The 8,969-nt window shown below is 36.4% G+C and overlaps 1 pseudogene across 1 annotated transcript; it reads left to right on the top strand.

The window, feature by feature from the left end:
• The first annotated feature begins 414 nt into the window (after positions 1-414).
• On the top strand, positions 415-7,996 carry LOC143609890 (external alternative NAD(P)H-ubiquinone oxidoreductase B2, mitochondrial-like; annotated as a pseudogene). The gene is made up of 11 exons (XR_013149493.1): positions 415-482; positions 1,277-1,556; positions 4,227-4,421; positions 4,496-4,747; positions 5,936-6,155; positions 6,247-6,351; positions 6,440-6,616; positions 7,100-7,195; positions 7,287-7,408; positions 7,481-7,600; positions 7,715-7,996. The product of XR_013149493.1 is annotated as an external alternative NAD(P)H-ubiquinone oxidoreductase B2, mitochondrial-like (transcript).
• Positions 7,997-8,969: the final 973 nt, after the last annotated feature.

Here is an 8,969-nt window from a genome sequence, read left to right on the forward strand (position 1 = left end):
GGGGTCTAAAGAAATTATCAAAAATATATTATCTTATAATTTTAGCGAATTATTAATTTAGCACCCTATCCCCGAGTCAGGACCGACAAAAAATATTATCTTAGAGAGTTTATTAAATAATCGAATGGAGTTTCTACTTTAATACAAAAGAGTCGCAGACCACGTGGCATGTAAATAATTAACTCCAGATTTAACGGAATCATGCTTTCCGTTCACCGCCACCGATATCCACGTGCCCAATTCTCACGACGAACATTCGCCTCCTTCGGAAGAAGTTGCGTAGAATATTGAATAAAGTACAAAGCCAGCAAATCCTTCCAACTCTCTCTCTCTCTCTCTCTCTCTCTGTATGTATATTATACTGGTGGTTGAAGTTTTAGATCTGAAATTGTGAGACTGATTTTGACGCAGCAAATGAGGAATTTGAAGCGCTTTTCCGAGTATCCTTCGATTTCCAAGTTTCTGGTGGTTTTCGCCGTCAGGTATTATTCGTTCGCAATTAAATGATCTAGGAGGTTTTTAAGCAATTTAGATCTGGATTATATTATAGTGAATTTGAATAGTTGCAGGCGATTGAATTGTTGTAACTTGTAAATCGTCTTCTCTGTGTCTTCTGATTATTATTAACTGTTAGCGGGAGGAGTCAATTTAGTTCTAGATCATAAATTATTGATGATTTTTCAGGCCAGGGGTGCAAACTAGCCGACTCGCTCACAAGCTACTCGAGAGAGATTGGATCCATAAAAAACTTGTTTGAAACATTATCGAGTCCGAGCCTCAAACAAAGCTCGTTTAGTTATTGAGCCTGAGCTTGAGCCTTAACGAGCCTTGTGTATTTTTAGATTTTAACTCTTTTGGACTTCTATGTATTACTTTCATACTGCACAGCCGAGCTTTGGCTCGTTTAAGGTACTGCACACAAGCTCAAGCCGGGGTTAGGCTCATTTTAGGTTTTTCCCAAAATATATAAAAATAGTTAGAATGTATACAAATTAATTAATAAGTAATGCACGAGCCGAGCTCGAGCTCTCATAAGTCAAAACGAACCAAGCTCTGTCACGGCTCAGCTCTCAGTTCTGCGATGGTTTTCTTAATTTAGTTTGATATTACATGTTTCAGGTTTGTGATTAAGCGGTTGTAAATGATGTTCTCTGTTTATGATCATCAACTGTGAGGTGTTTGGATGAACTTCATGTTATTTTGTTGGATTCAATCTGCAAAACTTAAATTCATATATATATTCTTGTTTTTCTATAATTTATGTATAACTTTGTAGTGGTGGGGGTCTGGTGGCTTATTCTGAGGCAAACAATATACAAAGTGCTGCAAAGATTGATGAGTTACCAGAGGCAGGCAGTGAGAAAAAGAGAGTAGTGGTGCTTGGAACTGGTTGGGCTGGAACAAGTTTTTTGAAGTATCTCAAGAATCCTTCATATGACGTCCAAGCGATATCACCAAGGAATTATTTTGCATTCACACCTTTGCTACCAAGTGTTACAGTTGGTACAGTTGAAGCTCGTAGTGTTGTTGAACCAATTCGCAACATCGTCAAGAAGGTAAATATAATGGTTTATACATGATTTTTTCCACCAATTATCATCTCAAAATCATTTGAAAGGGCTTTGGTAGATTAGAACCTCATGGGGTGAATACGCTATGTTTTAGTGTACAGTCACTCTATAAAATTCTTTGGTTGTTGACATAACATTATAACCACGCAAACACAAATAGTGGTTTGAGTGGATGTTAATTAATATGTCCACTCCCTGATTCTTCTATTGAGATTTTCTATCTTCTCTCTGTATTGGTAGAGATCACCGTTTACAAACTTTTCCCTAACGTTTGTATGGATAGCCAATTTTCTACTAATGGGAGTAGAGATCGTCTTTACTCATTTCTTTTAATGTGGTTGAGAGAACCAATAGCTTCTCCTGAATCCTGGTAGGGATCAACAATGCAATATCTCTCTAATATATGTAGGGATTATCACTCACAACTCACAGCATACTAGCACTTCTTTGCTTGCTACTTCATTAACTTTAAAAAGTGTTTAAATAATTAGAGATCACTTTAATGAGACTTATAAGTCGGGTTTTGGTGGGCAAGATATGATGGTTCAAGTATAGCCTAGAAGGCTGCTTAAATAGACATGAGAGATTTCTTTGAAAATTTTGTCACATGGTCTATCCATGTGTCTGGAGCACCATTCTCCCATACTTTCTAGCCGTTGTGTTTAGTCAAATTCCGATATTTTGCTTTTGTAAAGACTATAGGCTGAACCAAAGTCCCTTAGAAAGGACTTAACTCAGTTTGAAAGATTTATTCAGAGCAGGAAAGATAATGTGTGATGGGTCTTTCCCAAATAGTTACCCATTTACCCAAATAGTCCAACGCATCTTTACAAATTACAATGATGGTTTGACTTTTCAAAAATATCTTCTTAAAGATGATTCTCTCTGGAGATCTCTTGATAAATTCGGTATGTAAAAACTTTGATTTATTTTATAATAGTTTGGTTTCGTTTATAAAAACGTTGTAAAAATGTAATTATTTTTACGTGATCTCAAGTTCAATTCAATGGGCATCGTTTAACCTTGAATTGATGTATCTTGTATACTTGATAATTGTAGGCTAGTTGTTGACTTAGGTTGTGTTTGTTTTTGATTAAAACATCTGCAGGAGGGGTGATGTCTGCAGGCGCGCAGACATCACCCATGAAGACTGTTTGTTTTTTTTTAAGATAAGATCTGAAATCAGCTTCTTTTAATCTTAAAAAAGAAGCTAAAAATTATTGCTTCACACATCTTCACCCTACCTGCTTTCCTGCTACCTCCTCTCCAACCATCCAAAAACAACAATAAGCATCCCATAAACTCCGGCCAGATATGATTCACCTCCGTCATCGCCTCCGGCAACTTCATCGTCGCAAAAATCCTCATCACCCCACCGGAAAACTCAGCACTAGCCTCCGGCACTTCAAACGCAATCTTCCCTTCAACAATTGACGAGTAGGAGCTAATATTATACGTCTTCACCGTCATCGATCCGTTGGAACCCTTGAACGCGATAAACGATTGAGCCCCCGCCATTCCGGTCCCGATGGGATTAATCGCCCATGCCACCCATCCATTTCGAATCCGGTGTACAACGGTGAGGAAAACGGGAGAAAGAGTAGGGTCGCCGGAAATACGCCGTTTGAGACGCCGGACACGTCGCCGTCACGGTTGGAGACGGAGGAGACGTCTTCTGGCGACGACGAAGACGTTTGTGGCGGTGGTGATTCGAATAGTAACAATGGAGTTTCTTCTACATCGTCTTCTGGAACTCCTTGTACTTCCCTTTCTTGGTGATATTAATGAATTAATAAATAATTTATTAATTAATGTGTTTGTATTTTCAGTTTATGCAGACAGTGTTAACTTATAAAAACAAACAGTCTTATTTTTTCAGCTTACAGAGCTTTAGACCACATCTTCAGCTGCAGACATAAAAACAGATGAAATCAGCTTACAGACAGTTTATGTCTGCAAAAACAAACAGCACCTTAGAAATACGGGTTGAGCTTGTTTGATTTCCGAAACACGTTATGATCAACTGGTCCATCCACCGTGGATCTTGTGGTGTTTGGTTCTTTAGATTTCAATCAGCTCTAGATTCAGTCGATCTATGGTCGGGTTGTGCATCCAAAGTAGTTTTTAATTCATGTTCTTTGGCGTTTTCCCTAGTCAGAGCTGGCCAGTCTTTGTAAGCTTGTTTTAGCCAACCAAATGGTGTACTAGCCAATCTGTAGTCGGACCGTGCATTGACCATGTACCTTTGACTGATTTGTTTTGCTAGTTTTTATCAATTTAGCATTCCTGGTAAAGATTTTAAAATGTAGCATATGAACATAGAAAAAACAGTTAGTATATGCATCACATGCTCATATTTTCAATTTCATTAAATCATTGATAATGTGAAACCATGTAGACAGAAACAAGCTTCTTGTTCTGAGTTAAAGTGCATAAAGGTTAGCTACTGCCTAATGCCTGTTTAATCTATAACAGAAGAATTTAAATGTTAATTACTGGGAACCTGAATGCTATCGGATTGATCGCATGCTCATATTTTCGATTTCATTAAAATTATTGATAATGTGAAACCATGTATGCACAAACAAGCTTCTTGTTCTGAGTTAAAGTGCATAAAGGTTAGCTACTGACTAATGCCTGTTTAATCTATAACAGAAGCATTTAAATGTTAATTACTGGGAAGCTGAATGCTATCGGATTGATGCAAAAAACAAGAAAGTTTACTGTCGTTCAAGTCAGGAAGACAAAGAAGAATTTGTTGTAGACTATGATTACCTGGTGGTTGCAATGGGAGCTCGTGTTAACACATTTAACACTCCCGGTGTAGAAGAAAACTGTCACTACTTGAAGGTATCAACTCACTCATCAACTCTCCCACATAAATAATATCGTTTGACTTAATTCATTTGACCAATACAATTCAGGAAGTTGAAGATGCTCAGAAGATCAGAAGGACTGTCATAGACTGCTTTGAAAAGGCAAGCTTGCCTACTTTTGAGTGATGATGAGAGGAAACGAATCCTTCAATTCGTTATTGTTGGCGGTGGCCCAACTGGAGTCGTGTTTGCAGCCGAGCTTCATGATTTTGTGTCTGAGGATTTGGTGAAGTTGTACCCATCCGTTAAAGATTTAGTTAAAATAACACTTCTTGAGGCAACCGACCATATATTGAACATGTAAGCCATTATTCGGGTTTAAAACAGCCAATATTACGTTTTCTTTTGAGTAAATTACATTTTTCGTTCCTTAGGTATATACCAACTTGTAGGTTGTGTCCTTAAACCAAGGTAATTACAAAAAAACATCCTTCACCTGCAAGTTGTAACAAATTAGTCCTTTCCACTAACTGGTGTTAAATGTTAGAAAATTGGAAATAAATAATCCCACCTTTTTGTGTATTGGCCGATAATAATCCCACCTTTAAAAATCACTAGCAATGGTCCCACCTTTTAACTATTTTGTCTCACTGGTCCTCCGTTAAAAAATACTTAACGTCGTTATGTTTTTTCCCTAGTTTCAAACCGATGTATTAGGGCTTTTGATCGGAAGAACGATATGAGTCGACTGATGTAAAACTTATTTCGAAATGATGATTCAAATGGCTTGGTTTTTGTTAATTGGAAATTCAAGCACCCGAATTGAAACATTGTTTCGTCGTTTGGATCACCATTTTGAGGTAAGTTTTACATCGGTCGACTCGTATCGTTCTTCCGATTAAAAGCCCTAAAACATTAGTTTGAAACTAGGGAAAAACATAACAAGGTTAAGTATTTTTTTAACGGAGGACCTCAGAGACAAAAATAGTTAAAAGGTGGGACCATTGCTAGTGATTTTTAAAGGTGGGATTGTTATCGGCCAATACACAAAAGTTGGGATTATTTATTTCCAATTTTCCTAAATGTTATGTTAGTTGTTTTTAATCTTTTTTTTGTAAAATGAGTATTTTATCCTTACACCTAAAGGACAAAATGCGTTATTTCCATAAACTCAGGTAATTACAGAAAACATCATGTATCTAAAAAGTTGCAACATACGTCCTGTCTTTTCCACTAACTGGTGTTAAAATTTCTGTTTAACTTCTTACAAAATGATTGTTTTACCCTTACACCCAAATGATAAAATGTGTCATTTCTATAACCTTTTACTTTGTAAGGGCAAAATATTCATTTTGTAAAAAGTAAACGTAATTTTTAACACCAATTAGCGGAAAGGACATAATGCATTATGACTTTTCAGATAAAGGATGTTTTTTTTGTTGCCTTGGTTTAAGGACACAGCCTGTAAATTAGTATATACCTGAAGGATGAAGAATGTAATTTACTTTAAAAAAAAATTGTGTATTCTTATGCAATTGTTCTGTGCAGGTTTGACAAACGAATCACGACTTTTGCAGAAAATAAGTTTCATAGAGATGGTATAGATTTAAGGACCGGGGCGATGGTTGTAAAGGTGTCAGATAAAGAAATTTCAACCAAAGTGATTAAAACTGGGGAGATCTCTACTATACCATATGGCATGGCGGTCTGGTCAACTGGTATTGCTACTCGTCCTGTTGTAGTGGATTTCATGAAGCAGATTGGTCAGGTATTCTTCACTAAATTGCCAGTTTCTGTTTCTATTTTCATTATTATATCAATATATCCCGTGATAAATTTTGTCTTTCATATGTATATAGGCAAATAGACGCGTATTAGCTACTGATGAATGGCTTCGAGTGGAAGGAACCAACAGCATATATGCACTTGGAGATTGTGCTACAATCAATCAGCGTAAAGTCATGGTACATTTACAATTACACCCTTTTATACGTTATTACTGACATTAATAATATCTTATGATATATAATCTGAATATGCAATGTATATCAGGAGGATATTTCAGCCATATTTAAAAAAGCAGACAAGGACAACTCGGGAACACTTACGGTTAAAGAGTTTCAAGAAGCACTTGATGACATATGTGACAGGTATCCTCAGGTGAAACTTTATCTGAATAACAAACATATGAGCAGTCTGGTGGATCTACTCAAGGAATCCAAAGGAGATGTTGCAAAAGAATCGATTGAACAAAATGTTCCTAAATGTTATGTTAGTTGTTTTTAATCTTTTTTTTGTAAAATGAGTATTTTATCCTTACACCTAAAGGACAAAATGCGTTATTTCCATAAACTCAGGTAATTACAGAAAACATCATGTATCTAAAAAGTTGCAACATACGTCCTGTCTTTTCCACTAACTGGTGTTAAAATTTCTGTTTAACTTCTTACAAAATGATTGTTTTACCCTTACACCCAAATGATAAAATGTGTCATTTCTATAACCTTTTACTTTGTAAGGGCAAAATATTCATTTTGTAAAAAGTAAACGTAATTTTTAACACCAATTAGCGGAAAGGACATAATGCATTATGACTTTTCAGATAAAGGATGTTTTTTTTGTTGCCTTGGTTTAAGGACACAGCCTGTAAATTAGTATATACCTGAAGGATGAAGAATGTAATTTACTTTAAAAAAAAAGTTGTTTTTAGTCGTTGCAAAAGAATCGATTGAACTAAATGTTGAAGAATTTAAATCGGCTCTTTCTCAAGTCGATTCACAGATGAAGAATCTTCCAGCTACAGCTCAGGTATACAATATATTAATACTATTAGATTAATAATTATTTATTAAGGCATCGATTTTGTTTTTGCTAATGCTGTTCATTGACTGTTTCACAGGTTGCAGCTCAACAAGGTTCTTATCTTGCTGACTGTTTCAACCGCATGGAAGAGTGCACAAAGAAACCAGAAGGTCCTCTGCGTTTTAGAGAATCTGGCAGACATAGATTCCGTCCCTTCAGGTTCAGTTTTTACATCTTTTGACTTTTAAAAGTCAACATGAAGTCATCTAAAATCTCATGGTTTGTATGCAGGTATAGGCATCTTGGTCAATTTGCTCCATTAGGAGGAGAGCAAACAGCAGCACAACTCCCAGGTGATTGGGTGTCTATTGGTCACAGCTCTCAGTGGCTTTGGTACTCCGTGTATGCATGGTAAACACTCCCTCCCCCCAACACACACGCAACGCGCGCACGCACACATGCAACTGAGTTAACCTAAGACAGTAGTTTGACTTTTTATACTTATGTTGAACCTGACATATATAGCAAGCAAGTCAGCTGGCGTACAAGGTCGTTGGTGGTGTCGGACTGGATGAGGCGTTTCATCTTCGGGAGGGATTCAAGTCAAATATGAGTTGACCTCAACAAAAGCAATATATGCAATAAGTCCCTAATTTTGCGGCTGTCATGAAGGCAGGTTTTGTTTCATGATCTATATACTTTTTTCAAATTCATTTTTGTTTTGCAAAGCATATGCTGCTATCTGTAGTTAATTTGTTCTGTTGAGAATTTAGAATAAGAAGCGATGTCAATCGTAAATAACATTTAGACAAGACTTGTTAACAAATTGTGCTACGAAATCGTAGGTTTCGATTTGATTTTTTGTCTTGTTCTTTTATATTACTACAAATCATTTTGTATTACATGAGGCCAAGAATGCAGGAACTAGTTTTACCCAACCACTAGAAAGCATTTTCATCTGCTTGTAACAGTCTGTTGAGCCGTTTATTTTACACACTTTAAAGTGTTTTCTGCAGTTCTCAAAACTACTATTACAGTTGTTAGTCCAGATGGTAATGAGAGACGGGTGTTGGTAATTCCAATTTGATCTCTCATATCCGTTTGTAAAAATGTGTCCGTACCTGCATGGACACATGCTTACTCATTACCTATTGAGTGTTGCATACGTCACTAGTTTGTTAAAAGTCACCTACTGGTATTTTAATTTACATTTTACTATTCTTATTCATAGTCCTTTTTTTTTTTTGTGTGCGCGCGCGCTGTGGGTAGGATTTTATTAGGTATGGTTGGTTGGTTGAAAGAGAAATATGGATATGGAAGCTAAAAAATCACATTGAGATTACTTTAGTATTTGGAAGTCAGATCAGGTATCACTTGATATTAGAAAAAATTACAAATTTTGTCCTTTTGAATATAGAAAATTATGAATTGGGTCCTTTTCTAAAATGAGTTTTACTCTTTATCCTTTATTTGCATGTTTCGCTCGATTTTTGTCCTTTAAACTAACGACCATCCAATAATCCAGTTAGGTCTTGGCATGTGACAATCATGTGAGGGCAAAAAGGTAATTTCAGACCTTTATTATTATTATTATACAAAAAATTTAATACTATATTTTAGAAGTTGTTGGCTCCCGTCATTTTCTTCATCAAATCATCATGAAACTGCCGGTTACAGCAGCAACAGCATCACCACCACTTTGAACATGAATGTAACAGCCCAGCTACCGCCGTACCATAATATTGTCCGCTTTGGTCGGGACGTACCACCATCGCCTCAC

The sequence above is a fragment of the Bidens hawaiensis genome, unplaced genomic scaffold (assembly GCF_021521415.1).
Source record: "Bidens hawaiensis isolate Kalapana, Puna unplaced genomic scaffold, B.hawaiensis_p1.1 tig00019659_1, whole genome shotgun sequence".
Taxonomy (NCBI): Eukaryota; Viridiplantae; Streptophyta; class Magnoliopsida; order Asterales; family Asteraceae; genus Bidens; species Bidens hawaiensis.